A 22085-nucleotide genomic window follows, 5' to 3' on the forward strand; every position below is an offset into this window, starting at 1 on the left:
TATAATTATGCTTATTTTCTATATAATGACATTGAAATTTTGACTGCTTTGCCCAGATTATCAAGATAGTAATTATAGAACCTAGAAGTTCAAATTGGCTTATCTGAATCTAAAGCGGATCCTATTAAACTGAGGCATCACTGCCTCTCATTTAAATAGATCTTTGTTAGCTTTTTTTCATTGTATCCTAATATCTGACCCTTCTGACTTAAACTTGCAAACTCCTAATGCAGAAAATAATAGTTCTCTTTATACCCTCTTGCAACAGGGTGAAGTTCGTAAGGTACAACTTAGTGCAGAGAATTTTAGGTTTGAAGAAATATTTTTAGTAATTGATCATTTAACAACTCTCTAACTGGTTTCAATGGAGATCACATGAGTTTGCCATGGTCAAACAGTAAGTCAAATTTTTTGGAGTTCCTGGGATTTCCTATGTAGACCATCATGTCATCTGCAAATAGCAATAGTCTTATTTCTTCCTTTTCTCTTTTTTGGGCTTATTGACCTGGTTAGAAGTCATTGGCCATGGAAGAAACACAACCATGTATTGATTAGCATGTAAGGGCATATCTTGTATAAACCTTCTGAGCATATCGCCCAGTTTGTGCCGTAACTGGCACTTCAGAAGCCTTCCCACCATTCCAAAAGTCCAGTTGCTTCGTTAGTGATAAGGAACATGGTGAGAAGAGTGAATTCCTTAAGCATGAGCTGATTGCCACTGTTTATTTGATATAGAATGAGCTTCCTTTCATTCAAATATTTCCTGTTCTGTGAACTGGCACAAGTCTGGACAATGGTTGAGGTGTTACAACCCTCTTGGTTGCTGATTCAAGTCAGACTTATGCTCACTACGTCTTGACCTTTTCTATTTATACAAATCAAGTAAGGCTGTAGGGTGCTATCCATCAATTTTAGTCCCTAGGAGGCCTAATGATCTGTCAAACCATTCTGATAACTACTCTGGATCTCCTGCCCATTATGGTTCCTTGTATCTGGCAGTTGAGTCCCTGCAAATCCTGGATTCCATCATCCTCACTGGATTCAGATACTAGAAATACACTTCAGATGCTGTGCCGGTTTAAATGTATTGTGTCCCCCAAATGCCATTATCTTTGTGGTCTTGTGGGACAGACGTTTTGGTGCTGGTAATATTTGCTTGGAATGTGCCCCACCCAGCTGTGGGTGGTGACTTTGGTGGGATACTCGCATGGAGGCGTGACCGCACCCATTCAGGGTGGGCCTTGATCAGTGGAGCCATATAAAACATGCTGACTCAAAGAGACTGGAGGGAGTGCAGCTGTGAGTGACGTTTTGAAGAGAAGCAAGCTTGCTAGAGAGGAACGTCCTGGGAGAAAGCCATTTTGAAACCAGAACTTTGGAGCAGATGCCAGCCACGTGCCTTCCCAGCTAACAGAGGTTTTCCGGACGCCATTGGCCATCTCCAGTGAAGGTACCCGATTACTGATGTGTTACCTTGGACGTTTTGTGGCCTTAAGACTGTAACTGTGTAGTGAAATAAACCCTCATTTTATAAAAGCCTATCCATCTCTGGTGTTTTGCATTCTGAAGCATTAGCAAACTAGGACAGATGCTAACATATTCTCTTTATAGACATCTATTCTACCAACTGAGACCAAATAAAAAGCTAGCCAGAAGGTGAATATGTTTGATTAGATATTTTATCATTTCATCACAGATGATTTACATCAATTAAACATTAACTCTTCTTCAATGGATCTTTTGACACATTTAAGAGTCCTTAATAAGAAATATACTGAGATAGGGCCAAAGCAAATTTTTAGATCATTTGCTCTAACTTGGTAGTATTGACTTTTAAATATTAAAGTCTACTTAAATAGTTCAACATTTATCTTCCAAACCCACTTAAAATCATATGAGATTGGGGGCTTGGGCAAGATGGTGGCATAGAGAGGAGTGGAAGCTAAGTAGTCCCCCTGGAACAACTACAAAAAACCAGAAACAACTAGCAAATAATCCAGAATAACTGCAGGGGGACAAACGAGACCATCCACTCATCATACACTAACCCAAATTGGGAGAATGCCCAAGATCACAGCATAAAATCTGTAAGTAAAACCTGTGGATCCAAGTCGTGAGACCCCCTCCCCCACAGCCTGAGCTGCAAAGCCTCGTGGTGCCAGAGAGAAGCTCTCTCCCAGCAAGCAAACATAGCTCAGCTGAGCTCCAACTGGAGTTTTAAGTAGCGAGTGTGAACTGCTCACTACAGTTATGAATCCCCAAAAAACAGACAGAGGCTTTGGGTGACGACTGACCTGGGAGAGCCGGAGGGTCACCTTGGATGTGGTCTGAAGGGGACTATCTGTTTCTTTTTTGGCTCAGTGGAGAAAGCCCCAGTCATTTTCAGTTTCCAGGGCTGTGACTCAAAGAAGAGTAGAGACAACACGAGCAGAGAGCGAGCCCATTGAAATGCTAGTGACCCCCCAGGGGGTCTGTCTTCTCTAAGAGGAAAGGAGTGGGGCCCTTTCCATTCAGAACCAGACCCCAGAGCCTGGGGGAACACGGCCATACCTCCTCACACCAGTCAAGAATTATAGGCTAACAGGCATCACCTGCTGGGCAGAAAAGCACAGTGACCTGAGGCAGCACAGGGTGGAGCAATTTTCTAAGACACACCCACAGGGAAACCAGATACTGAATATTTCTTCCCTCTGGGACCTGAGCCTGTTCTGGTCTGGGAAAACCTGATGTGGATAACCAAGGAAACCATGCCTAGACAACAGAAAATTACAACCTACACTAAGAAAAACAAAGTTATGGCCCAGTCAAAGGAACAAACGTACACTTCAACTGAGATACAGGAATTTAAGCAACTAATGCTAAATCAGTTCAAAAAGTTTAGAGAAGATATTGCAAAAGAGATAGAGGCTGTAAAGAAAACACTGGGCATACATAAGAAGAAATCGAAAGTTCAAAAAACAACTAGTAGAATCTATGGAAATGAAAGGCATAACACAAGAGATGAAAGACACAATGGAAACAGACAACAGCAGTTCTCAAGAGGCAGAAGAAAACACTCAGGAACTGAAGAACAAAACACCTGAAAGCCTACACGCAAAGGAGCAGATGGAGAAAAGAATGAAAAAATATGAGCAACGTCTCCGGGAACTTAAGGATGAAACAAAGTTCAATAATGTACATATCACTGGTGTCCCAGAAGAAGAGAAGGGAAAAGGGGAAGTAGCAATAATAGAAGAAATAATTCATGAAAATTTCCCATCTCTTATGAAAGACATAAAATTACAGATCCAAGAAGCACAGCGTACTCCAAACAGAAGAGATATGAATAGGCCTACGCCAAGACACTTAATAATCAGATTATCAAATGTCAAAGACAAAGAGAGAATCCTGAAAGCAGCAAGAGAAAAGCAATCCATTACATACAAAGGAAGCTTAATAAGACTATGTGCGGATCTCTCAGCAGAAACCATGGAGGCAAGAAGGAAGTGGTGTGATATATTTAAGATGCTGAAAGAGAAAAACCACCAACCAAGAATCCTGTATCCAGCAAAGCTGTCCTTCCAATATGAGAGAGAGCTCAAAATATTTTCTGACAAACAGACAATGAGAGACTTTGTGAACAAGACACCTGCCCTACAGGAAATACTAAGGGGAGCACTACAGGGTGATAGAAGACAGGAGTGCATGGTTTGGAACACAATTTTGGGAGATGGTAGCACAACAATGTAAATAGACTGAACAAAGATAACTATGAATATGGATAAGAGAGGAAGGTTGGGAGCATGTGAGACACCAGAAGAAAGGAGGAAAGATAAAGACTGGGACTGTGTAACTTGGTGAAATCTAGAGTGTTCAACAATTGTGATAAAATGTACAAACATGTTCTTTTACAAGGGAGAACAAGCAAATGTTAACCTTGCAAGGTGTTAAAAATGAGGAGTCATTGGGGGAGGGATGCAATCAGCAAAAACTAGAGACTGTAACTAATAGAATCATTGTATTATGCTTCCTTTAATGTAACAAAGGTGATATACCAAGGTAAATGCAGATAAGAGGAGGGGATAGAGAAGGCATGTTAGACATTTGACATTGGTGGTATTGTCTGATTCTTTACTCTACTTTGATTTAAGGTTATTTTTCCTTTTGCTGCTTCCCAGCTGTCATTTTTTTTTCTTCTTTCTTTTGCCTCTCTACCTTCTTTGACTCTCCCTCCTGCCTTGTGGAAGAAATGTAGATGCCCTTGTATAGATAGTGGTGAAGGTGGTGAACACATAAATATATGACCATACAGAGAACCATCGATTATATACTTAGGATGGAATGTATGGTGAGTGAACAAAACCATATTAAAAAAAAAAATGGGTTGATGACAAAACCTTGAGGGCAATATACTGAGTGAAATAAGCCAGACACATAAGGACAATTATTGCAGGGTCTCACTGATAGGAACTAATTATAATAAGTAAACTCATAGACATGAAATATAAGGTACCAAGATATAGGACGAGGCTTAAGAATGGAGAGCAGTTGCTTAGTATGAGCAGAATGTTCAACTAGGATGAACTTAAATGTTTGGAAATGAACAGACATGTAGGTAGCAAGATGTGAGAATAACTAACAGTGCTGAATGGTGTGTGAATGAGGAGGAAAGGGGAAGCTCAGAGTCATATATGTCACCAGAAGGAAAGTTGGAGGTCAAAAGATGGGAATGTATAAAACTAAATCCTATGGTGGGTGATGTCCATGATAAACTGTACAAATACTAGAAATAGCTTCCATGAACCAGAACAAATGTATGACAATACAATTAGAAGTTAATAATAGGGGGGAATATAGGGAAGAAATACATACCTATTGTATATACTACACTTAGTAGTATTTCAACATTTTTTCATAAACAGTAACAAATGTACTATATCAATACTAGGAGTCAACAATTGAGGGGGGTTGGTTAGGGATAGGGGAGGTTTAGAGTTTCCTTTTCTTTTTTTCTTTTTTCATCTTTCACTTTATTTCTTGTCTGGGGTAATGAAAAGTTTCTAAAAATTGAACAAAAATTAAGTGTGATGGATGCACAGCTGTATGAGGGTACCCAGGGACAAGTGATTGTACACTTTGGATCTTTGGATAATTGTATGGTATCTGAACAATCCCAATAAAAATGAAAAAAAGAATCATATGAGATTTAATATCTAGGTTGATGGGAAAATTTGATATATACCTGTATGTTTACATTATAAGAATAAGCAGATACAGCAAGAACAGAGAAAAGTCATATTTAAGTAAGCACTGGAAGAGGGTTATTAGTCATTTTCAAAAGCCTAATTACTTCTGCAGATTTTAGAAAACTTTATAATTGGAAAGCACAGTTTATTAAAGCAAACTCTAATGTAAAAATAAAAAGAATAAAATAGAAATTGTTAGCTTAAAGTACTGAAAGCAACAGGTAAGCAATTCATTGAGTTCCACATAATTAACAATTTGACTGCAGTTGTGACTACAAGATACTGAAAATTTTCCACTGCCCATATATGAAAATTTCTTGATATGTCATCATTCATCCATTTTGGTGGAAAGGAAAATGCATTTTGCAGAAAATATTTTCCAATTGTAATGCAGGAGGAAAATCATATAAATATTTCTTATTTAAAAGGAAATGGGTAACTAACCACAGATCAGTAGTTTCATTTTATTATGCACTGAAATTTATTTCATTTTCCTTGCTGAGCTTAATTAAAAAAATCTTGTGTGGAGAAGTTCAACACAATTTAGTCAGCAGGAAAATGCGTTTATTATGGAGAAAGTATTAGAAAACAAAGAAAAAGGACTGCTGAGAGAATTTATTTTGGTAATTCCACCCAGAGGGCTAATTTATACTCAATAGGAATGAGGCAGTGAAGAGAAGAAGCAGAGACTTAGTGAGCAAAACATTTTGTTGTATACACAGTGCATACAAAATAGTCAAATCTGTTTGGCAATGAGATTGGAAAATACCAGCAGGAAAACACAGTGGCAAAATTAAACAGAGTGCATTTTGCATTCAGATAAAGACAAACCAAGAGATTACAGTGCAGTATTCTAACATGGATGCCAAAAGCCATGAGAACACGGAGGATTTAACTATTTTGCTGAGGGTAGATTGTGAAGCGTCTATTAAAAAATAATATTTTTTGTTTGATCTTGGAGAATCAGGAGGCCTTCCAATGCTGCTAATTAAGGAGTGCTGGGGATGAAGATCAGCTATGAAGATTCTAGCTATGAAGATCAGCTGCTTTCACATTTTGGGGTCAGAAATGTGTTGGGAAGAGCGTATAGTTAAAATTTGGAAACACTGTGTGATATACAATTAGTTGTGATGGTCTGAGGGGTAGGTTGGGGATAGTGGTGAGGAGAAGAGAGGTTATGTCAAGAGTTGATTCCATAAACATTGTTTGGAGCTATATTTTGAAAGATGTATGTACATGAAACTAAGAGGATTGGGTGGAGGGGAATCAGCAAACAGTTTAAAAGTAGCAAAATGATCAATATTTTTATTTTAGCAAGCTAAATTTCAGCAATGCAGCAAATAGTCTGGTGTTGGAAGAGAAAAACTGTTATTGCTCTAGCATGAAAGAAAAATGGAAAATTGTGAAGAAATATTAAAGTGAGTTGGGAGATAAGCATTTAGGGATATTAATGAAAGAAAGGAACAAAGCAAATGAGAACATGAAGATTTCTCAAGTTATAGGAAAGTAGGGGTTAAAGAGTGAAAAGTGGGGAATCAGCATGAAATGGAAGGAGGAGAACCACAATTACAAAAGGTGGACAAATCAGAAATTAAAGTAAAGACATATATATATATATATATATATATATATCAAACTTGGTAGTTGCATTTTGAAGATCACTAAAAATAGCAGAGCTCAAGGGAAAAGTACATTGGGACCAGACCACTCAGAACATATACAACTTTGTAAATAGGTCTATGAAAAACAGTAACAATCCTGAAAAAAATCCTAGAACAGATTAAATGACATTTTAAAATCACAAGAAAGACACACAGTAACTTTTATTAAAATTTGATAGAGTAAATGTAGAAGTGTATCTTTTTAAAAAGGAGAGAATAAACATTATTCGTCTCCTACTGCAAGTACATTAGTCAAGTTTATTCAAGACTCTAGATTTATTAGCAAAGTTTGTAAGACATACAGGAGACCAAGGAGCATGGTAACTTTTTTTTTTTTAATTCAGTTTTATTGAGATACATTCACCTACCATACAATCATCCAAAGTGTACAATCAACTATTCACAGTACTATCATAGAATTGTGCATTTGTAACCCCAATCTATTTTTTGTACGTTTTCCTTGTCAGAGGGCCAATCTGAGAGGAGAGAATGCCATTCTCTACTCTGATGTCCTGTAGGGATATGAAGACTAGACTTGAGTAGTGGGGAGACTCTGGAGCCCCAAATCAGGCTAATCTCCCAGTGACTTGCCTTCACTCCTTTAATATTTTTTTTGGGGGGGGGGCAATAGTAAGCCCATCCTCTAAACTCAATTGCTTACATTCAAATAATGAATATGAATGCCACAAGCGGTAGAGAGTCACTAATGCTTGAAATTGTCATCAATTAGGGGAATTGAAAAGTTAGGAATCTGCAATATAAAATCATTCATTCAGCTAAGGTTAGTGGAGGGCCCACAAGTTGTAAGCAATGTCAAGATACAATTAATTACAGGAGGACTCCTCACCGCTGAAGTTTAAAATGTATATAATATTAATTTATATAACAAAAATATATGTAAAATTAATTTCCCCAAATCTTTTCACAGGAAGTCCCCAAGAACCCTTCAATGTTCTTTAGAAAGAAATTTTTCTTTCATTTTCAGACAAGGGCTTGATAATAAGTCTCTTTGCAAAACAAATTGTCAAGGAGGAAAAAACTAAAACAAAAACAAAGTAACCAAAACTAAAACTCTCAGCCAAGGGCAGAAATTAAAAGTCTTATCTGAAATATATGGAGATAGTGCAATTGAAACCACGCTAAAGCCTCTGGGGTATAATTTGTTTCTTAATTCTCAGAAGAAAACTCATATTCACTTAAATTTGTGTTACCATTTTAAAATCATTTTAGGATCAAATTTATTTTTACCCAAGTATTATATAATTAAATAATCAAATTTCTAAGGCCTGTAACAAGAAAAAAATAGTTCCTTGGTCTACTTCCCCCACCTAACTCATTCCCAGAGTTAACAACTTTCAACTCTTTTAGCTGTTTTTTCCTGTATTTACTGAATAATATCCATAGTGTGTTACCTCTTGATTTAGCTATTTTGGAGATTATCCACTGACTTTCAATTATGGTAGATGACGATTTCTCTCTTATGTCCCCCCTTTCAGGGCTGATCTTCAGATGGGCACACTGTTACAACCATACCAGTTGCTTAAATACTGAAACACAAACTCCTATACTGGTTGGTAAACAGCCATGTCATTAAGCCTCCTCAGTGTCCCTGCCCCCTGCCCCCACCACTCAGCTACGCCAGCCCCTGGGACACCTTCTACTTCCCAGATCAAACAGCTAAAGGGGTCTTCCAGGCCCCCAGCCCAGCGCTGCGACCACTGTTTGTTCTAACTGTTACGGTACTGACTGTTAATTCCCCCTCCCCTCAGCCTCCCAATATAACTATCCCAATTTTTCATGGAATTCATATTTAGGGTTTTCATTATTACATATAGATAAATATTAACTATGGAGACAAGTTTAATTATGATTACATGTCTTTTCTTGTACATCTGCTTTTAGTGAATAATCACCTGATTTTCTCGATTACCTTGATTGGTTTCTTTGAACCTCTGAATAAATAATACTATAAAATATCTCCTCTATACCATTTTCCAGATAGTTAAAACTGTCACTAGTACTGCCAGTTATACTTTCCCCTTTTGCAAATATCTCATTTGGAGTCCTACATCTTCCAGCCTGATATGACAGGACTGTTCTCCAGAACTGCTGCATAGTGTCTTTGTGGACTTGAGTTTCTGGCTCTCTATCCTGGAGCCCCTATTTCCTAGATCCCATGACTTCTTTCTTTCTTGGTTTAGCATTTATCTCTTTGTAGTGGAGCACATCCTCTGGTAGTATATCCAAATAGGGCACTTTGGAGGTAAATATTTTGAGACTTTGCCTATGTGCGAATGGCTTTTGGCTACCCTTATACTTGAATGATAGCTGGATTGGGTATAGAGTTCTAGGTTGTGTATCGTTTTTGCTGAGAAGTTCAAAAGTATTGCTCCAAAAACTTCTAGATCTTAGGACTGTTGCTTAGTAGTTTGATGCCATTCCAATTCTCCTCCCTTTATTATCTTTTTCTCCTTCTGGAAGCTTTTCAAAACTTGTCTTCATTACTGGTGTTCTAACTTTATCAATGATATGCCTTGATGTGGATATTTTGGGTTTGGGGTTTTGTCTTTTACAAATTTCTTGTTTTAGATACTCAGTGGGCCTTTTCCATCTGGAGATTTGGTATCCTTAAGTTCTGGGGACATTTTAAATATTTATTTCTTTCCCTCTTTTTTTCTTTTTCCTTTCCTTTTTTTCTAATTGAGATATAATTCCCATATAATACAATTCATTCATTTAAAACATAAAATTTAATGGTTCACAGAATTATGCAACCACTACCATTATCAAATTTAGAGCATTTCATCACCCCACAAAGAAACTCTGTACTCATTAGCAGTCACTCCCCATTTCCTCCCATCACCACTCCCAGCCCCAGGCAACAGGAATCTATTTTCTGTCTCTATAGATTTGCCTATTCTGGACATTTCATATAAATGGAATAATTCAAATGACTACAGTCTTTTGTGATTGGCTTATTTCACTTAGCTTAATGTTTTCAAGGTTCATCCATGTTTTGGCATCTATCAGTACTCCATTCTCTTTTTCACCAAGTAATATTTCACTGTATGGATGTACCATATTTTATTTATCCATTCATCAGCTGATGAACATTTAGGTTGTTTCCACTTCTTGTCTATTTTAAATAATGCCACTACAAACATTCATGTACAAGTTATTGTGTGGACGTATGTTTTCAATTCTCTTGCATATATACCTAAGTGGAATAGCCAGGTCATATGGTAATTGTATTATTTCTTTGAAAATTTTGACTCCTGTGTTTTTCTGCTCTGTCTAGAATGAATACCAGTTTGATATGGGACCTTATGGATTTATTCTCTTTATTTCTTATCTTTTCTCTTCAATTTGCAATCATGTAATCTGTTTGATTTGGGGGTGGGGTGGGGTGGGGATTTGCCTGCCTAATTGAATATTTTATTTCAACTCTTATTTTTTAATTTTCAATAACTTTCTTATTTGCTAAACATTCTTCTTTAACAGCATTCTGTTCTTTTTTTAATGATGCATTATCTTGTCTCATCTCTTCGAAGACAGTAATTCTTCTGGGGTTTTGTTTTGTTTTATTCTGTGCCTTTTCAGCTCCTATTTTCTTTTTGATTGTTTTCTTTTGGTTTCACTCATTCATTTAACCAATATACATCAAGGGCCCCATCATGTGCCAGGCACTATTCTACTTGGTTGGGATACATCAGAGAATAGATCAAAGATTCTTTCTTCTCCTTATGGGAATCAAATTCTTTTGGTTTCTGTCTTTGATGCTGGAGGCTTTTGTCTGGTGGAGCCTGGTGTTTTAGATTCCTGGCTGCTAAAGCAAATATCATGCAATGGGCTGGCTTAAAAACTGGAATTTATTGACTCGTGATTTTGAGGCTAGGAGAAGTACAAAATTAAGGCTTCATCAAGGTGATGCTTTTTCCCAGAAGACTGTGTCATTCTAGGGCTGGTTGCTCTGATCCTTGAGTCCTTGGCTTGTCTGTCAAATGGCAGTGTACATGGCTGCATCTTCCTTTGCTTCCAGGTTCCATTGACTCCCAGCTTCTGACGGCTCGCCTTGTGTCTTTCTCCCTCTTTGTGGCCTTCCCTATGAGGCCTTCAATAATTGGATTGAGATCCATCCTGATTCAGTTGTGCTACACCTTAACTGCAGTAACCTCATCAAAGGGTCCTACTTATAATGAGTTTGCACCCACAGGAATGGATTAAGCTTAAGAACATGATTTTCTGGAGTGCACAGCTCCAAACCACCATACTTGTTTTGCGGGTTTTGTTTTGTTTTTTAGTGAAATTTTGTTTTAGTTTGCTACAGTTGCCAAAATGAATATTTTAGAAATGGATTGGCTTTTTAACAATGGGAATTTATTAGCTTACAAGTTTACAGTTCTGAGGCCATGAAAATGTCCAAATCAAGGCATCATCAAGACAATGCCTGGGCTCTGAAGACAGCTGCCGGTGATCCTCAGCAACTCTGCCACGTGACAAGGCACATGGTGGATCTGCTGGTCTCTCTCTTCTCTCCCAGGTTCTGTTGCTTTTGCTTCTGACTTATCTGTCTGGGGCTTTCTTTCTCAGCTTCTGTGTGTTTCTCTTTTAGCTTCTGTATGTTTCTTTCTGCGTTTCATCCTCTTTATAAGGGACTCCAGCAAGAGGGTTAAGATCCACCTGGGGCACACCCCAACTGAAATAACCTAATCAAAAGGTCCCACCCTCAGTAGATCTACACCACAGGAATAGATTAGCTTTAAAAACATGATCTTTTCTGGAGTGCATAAGAGCTTCAAACCATCACAAACTTACATAAACTAAAGTACATATATAAATCTAACAGTAAAGCACATGTGGGTCTTATGTGTATGATGCTGAAATTTTACATATGTATATGCCTATGTGAGTACCACTTAGATCAAAATCCAGAACATTTCCTTCACCCAAAAAGGTTCCCTTATGCCCATTCCCAATTAATCTGTCCTTTCGCCACCGAGGAATCTACCATAGATTAGTTTTGGCTACTCTATGATATAAATGGACTCATACAGTATGTACTCCTGTGCCTGGCTTCTTTCATTCAGTATAATGCCCTTGAGTTTCATCCATGTTGTTGTGTATAGCAATAGTTTATTTTTTATGCCTGTGTAGTATTTCACTATATGTATGTGCAAGCATTTGTTTTTTCATTTTACCATTGATGGACATTTGGATTGCTTCCAGTTTTTTATTATGTCTATTAATTTTAAAGAGTGAAGTATAAAAAATTTCTAGAAGCTTTATGCGAGTGGGGCTTAGAAACTAATGGGCTCCACAATAGGGCAATTGGATTGACCACCTGGAGACATGACTAGGGACTGCAGATATCACTACATTCTCTGTCTTTTCTCTGGGATTGTTCAGTTTCTCCAGAGAAAGATCCTCCAAAGTGTGTGAGCCAAGCTGCCAGAATTATGGAATGGGGAGTCTCATCATTGCAATGCAGAATTTCACTTTGCCCTTCTGTTTTTAGTTTTGAGTTTCATTCTTACCCTCTAGGACATTTTCATCTCGGTTTCTCCAGAAAATAAATTCCTTTGGTTGAGGCAATCACTAACAGTGGGTGAAGGGGATGGGGACACAATCCCTTGTTTCCAGGCACTTACAACACTTCTTGGTCTTTTGTGGCCATTCTTCAGGTGTCCAGAGATTTTGGAGGCACACTGGATTTCCCTTAACCATTTCTCTATCTGCAGGCGGTTAGACTTGATCTTCCTCTGATCTGTTAATTCCTCTCATCAACATTTCCTCCATGCACTTTCCTTCTTCGAGGTGATGGTTTGGGGCAATATACCTTCTAGTTTCATCAAAAGAGGAGTCTGTTTTTCTCTTTTTCTTGCTATTTTGGGGTAAATGCTACACAAGGAGGAAAATGGCTTAACTGGAATTTCAATTTCAACTTCAATTTGTTGAAGTTAATGACATCTGCCCACCAACTCTAAGTACACTTCTTAAGAGCTGACCCTGCTTATCTCTTCAGATTCACCTCTAGCAATTCACCTTTAACCATGTCACATAGAGATCTACCTGACATTCCCCCAGAACACCTGTTCTCTCACTACTACCTGCTTCAATAAATTCTATTCTCACTGTTGGGAATGTTCTTCCCTGATTGTTTGGCGAAAACATTCAAGACTAGCTACATGTCACCTCTTCTACATAGATGTCTTATTTTTTTGGAGTAATGAAAATGTTAAAAAATTATTGTGGTGATGAATGCACAAGTATGTGATGGTTCTGTGAACAACTGATTGTACACTTTGAATGATTGTATGGTATGTGACAGTATTGCAATAAAATTGAATTAAAACAAAACAAAACAGATTGCTGGCCCTATTCCCAGAATTTCTGATTCAGTGGTTCTAGGATGGGGTCCAAGAATTAGCACTTTTAACATGTTGCCAAGCAATACTGATGCTGCTGGTTTGGGGACTAAACTATAGAATCACTGTTCTCAGTTTCCAAAGACTAATGTACCGCTGCCACACAATTTACTTGGTTTCTCATTCCTGCAGCATAGCTAATGTCTCAATTCAGAAAGTCTACAGAAAGTTCTGGGCTTTAGAAAGAGAATTTTCTGTTCATCAACATTCATTCATCCCAAGAATCTATTAATCTATACCTAGTCAAGTATCCAAGGAAAGGAATACAAAAATGGAGTAAGATGTGATTCTTGAAGTCAAGTCACTTATAACTTACTCAGGTAGATAATAACCTAAAATGTAAATAACAGGGAAGAATGTGGTAGTGCCATAAAGGATGTTTACTGTGCTATGGGGCTTCCTATGAGGAACGATAACACTCAATCAGTAAATATTTATTGAGCAACCATTTATGGCTTAACATCCAGACATATATTAAATCATACAATTATAGAACCAATAAGAGGGACTTTCAAAGTCACTAGATTCATCCTCTTGACTCTAGGGAGGAAACTTTGTACTCAACTGCATCCTAGAAATGCAAATTCTAGGTTTAAGACTCACTACTATGTTTCTGTATGCTTAATGTTTTATATTCTTTAAAATGTCTATTACGAGTTCCTCTTGCTCATATGTGCTGTTCTTAGGGAAATGAAAACATGCTAACCAACAGGCTCAATTATTTACCTGGTCATCCTTTAGCTTTCGGTTTTGTTTTGTTTTCAGTCTAAAACCCAGACACTTAATTTTTTGATTATCAGAATTATTAAGTAAACATCTATGCATTCGTAGTTTCAAGAGAGTTATAAAGAAGCCCTAATTCATATAGCCACCATAATAAGCACACAGATTAGACAGTAAGAAGAAAATCTGGATGCCTTATTGCTCCAAATATAGCTCCAACAAAAAATATACTTGGCTGTCTGTCCCTCACTACCATTTTCTGATTTCTGAGTCTTCCATGTAGAGAAACAGACTAATTCAAATTATGAGTGCTTTACTGCTGAACATAAAAATGTTCTGTTCAACATAAATTGGTAGTAATTTCTCTTACATATTGCAAAGCCCATAAGGAACTAGATGGTGGGACTTCTGGAGTATTATTTAAGTGCTTACAGAAAGCCTTATTTGCTGGTTGTGAGCTATGTACCCTAGAAAAACATATTCTTAAACTTATGTCCATTCCTGGGGGTGTGAACCCATTGTCAGTAGTACCTTTTGATGATGTTACTTCACTTAAGATGTGGCCCAACTCAGTAAGGATGGGTCTTAATCTTATTACTGGAGACCATTATGAGCAGAATGGAATTCAGCCAGATAGAGAGAAAGCCACAGAGGGAGTAGCCAGAAGCTGAAATCAATGGAACCTGGAAGAGAAGGAAGAAGCCAGAAGATGCCACCATGTGCACTGTCATGTGACAAAGGACCTAAGGACCAAGGATCTCTGACAGTCAGCCTCAGAACACCACAGTCTTTAGGGATACAGCATTGCTTTGACGATGCCTTGATTTGGTCTTTTCCTAACCTTAAAACCATGAGTCAATAAATTCCCATTGCTTAAGTCAACCCATTGCATGGTAATTGCTTGAGCAGTCAAGGAAACCAAAACACCTTGCAAGAGTAGGAATTTCTTTAGAAATAAACTCTTAAGTAAGGAAAAGTTGATAAGAAATTGTGTCAACCAGGAAGGAAATCTAGCATCAGCTTTTGCAGTGAGATTCCCTCCTAAAAGATGTCCTTCATGGGCAGAACTTATTCACATGGCATGCTTTCATGTCCCAAATTAAAAACAGTGATGGTAGAGGCATGGTACTCAGTAACTACTTGGTAATGAGTTTTGGAAAACCCTCTGTGGGACATTTTAATTGTACTTATTTTTTTCCAACTTGGCTTCTACTATGTGGGTCACATTTGATACCACTTGGGCATCAAAGTTTCCATTTGGTTCTCTGGTATAATACTTAGCTCTGCTACATCATAAGCCTACAGTAAAGATAAAATCATGCAGTGCTGTGGTCATGGGACATAATGTTTATTGACTTCAGTAGCTATAAATTGCTTTCTACCTCTAAAAGAAAAGCACTACTTTTTAAAAAAATCTGTACATAAAAATACAGTTGTACTATTGGATCAAACTTCATTTATTACTAAAAAGAGAGGATAAAGGGCATTTTGACAAGTGATTAGTTGTCTTTGAAACACTGTTGGCTTCTACTTAGTATGTACATTTAAAAAATCATGATGTGATTACTTCAAGATATAACATTCAGACAAAACTTAATTATAATAGATCTTCCGTATCAAAGGAGGTTCTTGCTATGTCTTCATTTGTTTCACCCAATTTTTGCAAAATCAATTTTAGGTTATTTGAATTGTTTTATATTCCATCAAGCAAACTAGACTGAAAACTGCTCTTCAGTTAAAATGATGCAACACTGTTCTGTTTTGCTAATGCTCCCCTTTTGCAAAACACCGGAAATGGATTGGCTTTTATAAAAGGGGGTTTATTTGGTTACAAAGTTACAGTCTTAAGACCACAAAGTGTCCAAGGAAAGGCATCAACAAAGGGTATCTTCACTGAAGGATGGCTATTGGTGTCCGGAAACCCTCTGTTAGCTGGGAAGGCACGTGGCTGGCATCTGCTCCAGAGTTCCGGTTTCAAAATGGCTTTCTCCCAGGATGTTCCTCTCTAGGCTGCAGCTCCTCAAAAATGTCACTCTTATTTGCTCTTGGGTGTTTGTCCTCTCTCTTAGCTTCTCCAGAGCAAAAGTCTGCTTTCAAAGGCCATGTCCAAAATGTCTCTGTAAGCTGCAGCTCCTTTCTCAGCTCCTGTGCATTCTTCAAAGTGTCCCTCTTGGCTGTATTAAGCTCACTCCTTCTGTCTGAGCTTATATAGTGCTCTAGTAAACCAATCAATACCCATGCTGAATGGGCCAGGCCACACCTCCATGAAAATTATCCAATCAGAGTTATCACCTACAGTTGGGTGGGTCACATCTCCATGGAAACACTCAAAGGATTACAATCTAATCAACACTGATAGGTCTGCCCACACAAGACTGCATCAAAGATAATGGCATCCTGGGGGACACAATGCATTCACACTAGGACAAGCCCTAACAATCAAAAGTATTAGAAAAGAGGGGAGAATGAAAATAGAAACTAAACAGATGTAAGCAATTCTATTTATATTTGGATTCAAACCCTCCATAGGGTCATATAACATTTACCAAGTTAAGTCCATTGTTTCCCAAGGCAGTGCAGGAGATAATTTTAGATGTGATGCAAGGCATGGGATTAAATAACACTAACTCTCATGAGAAAGTTTTCTTTCAATTTTCTTTCAATCTGATTACTTGTGAGGAAAATCCTTTGGTACTAATCTTTAACTCCTCTTTAACATTGCAGAACTGTTTAACAGACAGCAGGTCCAAAACTCAAGAGCCTTCATAGGCAACAGTATCTATCTAAAGTTAAATAACATTTCCTTGTTTTAATTGAATTTAATTTTATGATTACCATCTATTTATTGCAAGTGATACTAGTTCCATTTGTGGGAACAATATAAAATTTTCTCTTATAATAAACTCAGTAAATAAATTTGTTTTAAAATTGAGAAGAACAAAGTTGATGGATTTGCTTCCTGATTTCATAACTTACTACAAAGTTAGAGTAATCAAGATAGTGTGGTTGGTACTGTCATAAGGGAAGACACAAAGATAAATGGAATAGAATTAAGATGGACCTTGAAAACATCATGCTAAGTGAAAGAAGCCAGCCACAAAGGACTGCATGATGCTATTTATAGGAAATTTCCAGAATGGCAAATCCAGAGAGACAGAAAGTAGATTAGTGATTGCCAGGGATTGAGGAGAGAGGTCAGTGGGGACTGACTGCTAGTGGGTATGAGGTTTCTTTTTGGGGGATGAAAATATTCTGGAATTAGATGGTGGCGATGGTTGTACAACCTTGTAAAAACACTAAAACCACTGGACTGTAGACTTTAAAGGGGTGAATTTTATGATTTGTGAATTATATCTCAATTTTTTATAACTATGAAAAATTAAATGAATTTAAAGAATTTGGTAAAAACTGTGAAGGTAAGTTTCTTGGCGAAAGTTTGGAAACCACAGATTTTCCTTCACTGATTTCAGAACCAGCTGCTTTGATGGTGTTCCTTCTTCCTGAGGACTGGATTTGATCTTCTCGTGTTTTTTTATTATTGTGTTTGTTTTTATTGAAAGGAATTTTAAGACCCCATCCAAATCCAGCCTTTTTTTCACCATAGGGAGGTCAAGATTTGATTTCCTATTTTTCCCTTCAATCTTTCTGACATTCCTTACAATTATAGACTCTCTAACTTTTTATTCTCCTAGCTGGCTTGTTCTTGGCTTATGTGGAAATACAATTTCTCATCTTACAGTGTTAGTCATGTTTATTTTAGTTAATAATGCTAATAAATTGTATTACTCAGTGATATTTCTATTTTAAACTCTGTTAAAATTGTGGTGCAGAACTCTGGACTTTCAGAGGGATTTCAAGTCTCAGCTCTCTGTCCAGAGACTTTAAAATAAAACAACACACTTCTTTAAAGTTTATTATAAAAATTTCCAAACAGACAAAAAAGTAGAAAGAATAGATCTGTTACCCACATTCAACATTATCAAGATTTTTGCCTCATTTGCTTAAGCATTCTTTTTCCTTTTTCTTTGCTGAAGTATTTCAGAGCAAATCCTAGACATCATGCTATTAAACTACGTATCTCAGAAAGCATTTCTCTCTTCTAAAAGAAGGCTCATTTTCTTATATAATCTCAACGCCATTATCCTGTCTAATCTAATAAAGTTAACCACAGTTCTTTTGTTTGGGCTTTTGAGGTGAAATAAATATTATAGAATTTTAATACTATAAAAAGGCTAGCACTGCATTAGAATAACAACATTCTGTAGTCTCAAAACAGCTTTGGAGTGAAATTTAGTATGCACTGAAATGAAGGGTGCTGACTTACCATCTAACTAAGGCTGAGCTCAAGAATGCCTAAAGACAACTCTTAAAAGTACATAATATCAAGATTTCAGTCTTTGTACATTATTTTAATAAAAAACACATTGTTGTGTACAAATATATAAATGTCAAATATAACATAAAAACACAGAATGCAATAAAGTAGATTTATAAGTTTTCTTCACTGAGACAGAACTGTCAAATGTAGATATTTATGATTATTAAGACATAATGAGCAAGAGAAGTACAGATTTTCCAACTCATGATTAGTAAATTCCTTTGATAATGGATGAAGCCATTACAGTCATCAAGAGGAAAAACAATTGGCAAGTTAGATGGTCCTTCCCATGTTGCATAATGTAAACGACACAATAAGAGCTACTAAGAAACCATAGTTAAATATTAGAGGCATAGCTGTCTCAGACTTTTATCAATGATTATATACTTGATCTAAACATCCTTAAATGTAAAATATTCCAGTATGATTATGTGTATATTTATTCTACAATGACAATTTGCCCATGTATTAATCTGATATATATTTCTGAACTGAAATTATCTATAAAAAATGATAAATGCTGAAAAGAAACTGTAAGTCCCAAGTCAAATTACATTTAAAAGTTAAAAGGTCTATTGAAAACAAAAGTATGGCAGGATATATTGGCTACATGTCACTTTTTATTTGTTAAAGTCACTCTCACACAAACAGTATTATTCTTCTCTAAGTCTTACCAAAGAGAAATAAAAACAAAAAATCCTAAAATTAACCTACAAATCAAAATTAGCTACCTTAGAGTAACAAAGTCAAGCCAGTCTTGTCATTTGAACATTAATTTGATAAATCAAAAGGAACCTAAAAATACAGAAAACAAACAATGCAATAAAACAAAAAAGTGCATCTGCAGCTGTGCAGAACTGATGATTACTTTTCAGCAGTTAAATAAAGACAATTGTTACATGGCTCTTTTTTTTTTTAATAGAAAGATGTATATCAGGGAAACCCAACAGAACATACCATTAATGGAATTCCATAAAACTTCAAGGCAGTCAAGAGTTGATGGCATTTAAGGCAAATGAATCACCAAAGAATTATCTGCTGTTTTAAACGAAGTCCTTTCTAGGCATTAGACTGTAATTTAAATATTGATAGCAACTATTTCCATCTCCCAAGATAAACGGGGCTTATGTAACAAGATTAATTCTTTTTGGCTGCAATGGAGACCATTTTTTCTGGGGGCAATCTTTAGTTCTCTTTCTTTTCAATACTATGACAGTGGTTTTCCTGGCAGGTGTCTCCATTGGTGTGGTTTCTATTTGTGTTATAAAGTTCTCAGGTTTAACATCCGGTTTCCTGTAACAACTGGAAAAGGCTTCTTGGTGAACCCTTTGGAGCTGGATAATAGGCTGCATCTTTAAAACTTGGGAAAATCCAGCTGCTTATTCAATTAACACAGGCAAGGACTTTAAAAAAATTAATACTTAATCTCAGATTAACACAGAAATGGACATAACACTATAGAAATTTCATTCTTCAGGTCTAGGCTTTTTCTGAGGCCTAATTTCTTGGGGACATGGATATTAAACTTTACCTTCAAAATACCAATTTTAGCTTGAGGAACATTAACTGAAGGTTAAAACTAAAGAGAGATTTTCTGTTCCTGTAATGCCTGGTTTTAAAATAAAACTTGGGCAGAGCAGGAGTTAATGGAAGTCCAGAGCTAAGAGTTTAATGTCTGAAAGACCTTTTATATACCAATTTTTCAATAATGAGTACTTTAGAAATCTCACTCATCAGGAGCAGTGATGAACAATTTTTTCCTGTAAAGGTCCAGATAGTTAATATTTTAGGCTTTGGGGGCCTGATGATTGTCACAACTTCTCAACTCTGTCACTGTACTGTGAAAGCAACCATAGGCATGGCAAATGAATGGATGTGACTGTTCCAAAAAGGCTTTATTTACAAAAATGGTGACAAGCTGGATTTGTCCTGATCCACCCCTGACCAAGAACATGCTGTGAGAGAAGCATGGCCCCCAGAAGATCATGGAACCAATACAAACCACAAAACAATGTTATAGAGAATTCATGTCAGATGAGGGGAGATTCTGAAGGAGTTTAAAAATAATTTTCATATTCCAGAAATCAAATGTTTTCCTGTTTGGGGTAAAATAAATTGCAAGAATGTATACAATTTTATTATAGTAACATAAAGATGCCCAAGTTGGGTATGTAGTAGTATATGTAATATAGTGGTTCTGGTTCTGGAGCCAGACTTGGAGGCTCAGCCACTTATTTTAGCAGTCTACTTATACTTAGCCTCTCTTTGCCTCAATTTCATCATCTGTAAAAATAGTGAAGTAGCAGCAACTATCTCATAGGGTTATTGCAAAGATTATATGAGGTAATATATGACCCATACTAAGGGCTCAACAAACGTTAGCAGGTATTATCATATGAAGTTGTATGATAGACTGCTATCACTCAGAACCCCCAAATATCACCAACCTTTAAAGAAACCAAGCATAGTGCCTGGTACATAGAAGGTGCCTGATAAATGGTGGTTATTTTGAATGTCATTGTCATTTAATAAATTCATTAAAGATCTATTTAAAAACTACTAAGAATTCAAGTTAGAGTGGTCTAAAACAGATGATTGTTGAAAGCAAATACCTAGTCATACATTTTGTTCATTTTATAATTTATTAGCATGTAGTTTTTACCCTCATGGCTTCACTGATCTCCTTAGTTATTGTTTCCCCTCTGCATTCCAAATTTTCTATATGAGAGGCTGCAAAGAAACCACCACACAGCATTTTAGATTTTTTTCCCTTAATACCAAGTCATAAAAGACATGCAGGTACTATCTAGATAAAAATCTGTTAGGATTATTTACTTTAGCTTAAGCTTTCTTAGAATGCTTTGTAATCTAGTAAAATAAGTGTCCTATTAGATTTATCTAAGTACATTAAGTATTGAAACAGTAGAGTAAAACTAAAAGTTACATGCATAAGATGGTAGAAAACAAGAGTCCTTTTATGAGTGATACTAAGACTGGGCACTCCAAAAGGAGAGGCTAATGTTCATTCTATATATTATCTACCACTGTGTTTAACATCTTCAAACACTATCATCACATTTAAAAAGAAATATTAACTAATATTTAATTTTTTATTGCTCTGAATCAATAAAAGTAAAACATATTTCACCTTAGAATATGTAATCATGTATTGCATAGAGGTCTTACATAGGTGGAATTTATGAAAAAAAAACCTGGAATAGATTATTAGTATTTTTACCTTCTCTTTCCTTACTTCCTTGATGCTTTTCTGATTCCTAATACATTTCCTTTTCTGCCAATCTTTGTTATAAATGTTCAGAGCTACTCCATAACAAAACTGTATATATGTATTAGGTATCAGAAAAGTAGCAGCATGGAAAATCAGCAGAAAAGCAGAGGCATGAAAAATCTTACTAAAACTCCCATGAAATTGGAGATAGGAAAAGTAATTTCATTATGGAATCATTTACAAACTAGGTTTTAGAAGAGTAAGCTTCTTAGAAACGTCTAAAGTCTCAAGCAAGTGAGTTATGTTAGAAGGGACATGGCTTTATTGGCTAAAAGAAATTAGCAAATAAGCCATGCAAAGAATTTCTTTTATAGCTACAGTTTTCTTTTCTGACTTATCCTTAGGTTGCTCATCTCAAAAAAGGGAGACTACATTTAGAGGAAA

The 22085-nt window shown here is 36.5% G+C and overlaps 1 pseudogene; it reads right to left on the reverse strand.

The window, feature by feature from the left end:
• The window catches only part of LOC119528227, a 56753-nt pseudogene that overhangs the window by 26658 nt on the left and 8010 nt on the right, over window positions 1-22085 (reverse strand).

The sequence above is a fragment of the Choloepus didactylus genome, chromosome 2, assembly GCF_015220235.1.
Source record: "Choloepus didactylus isolate mChoDid1 chromosome 2, mChoDid1.pri, whole genome shotgun sequence".
In the NCBI taxonomy this organism is placed as follows: domain Eukaryota; kingdom Metazoa; phylum Chordata; class Mammalia; order Pilosa; family Megalonychidae; genus Choloepus; species Choloepus didactylus.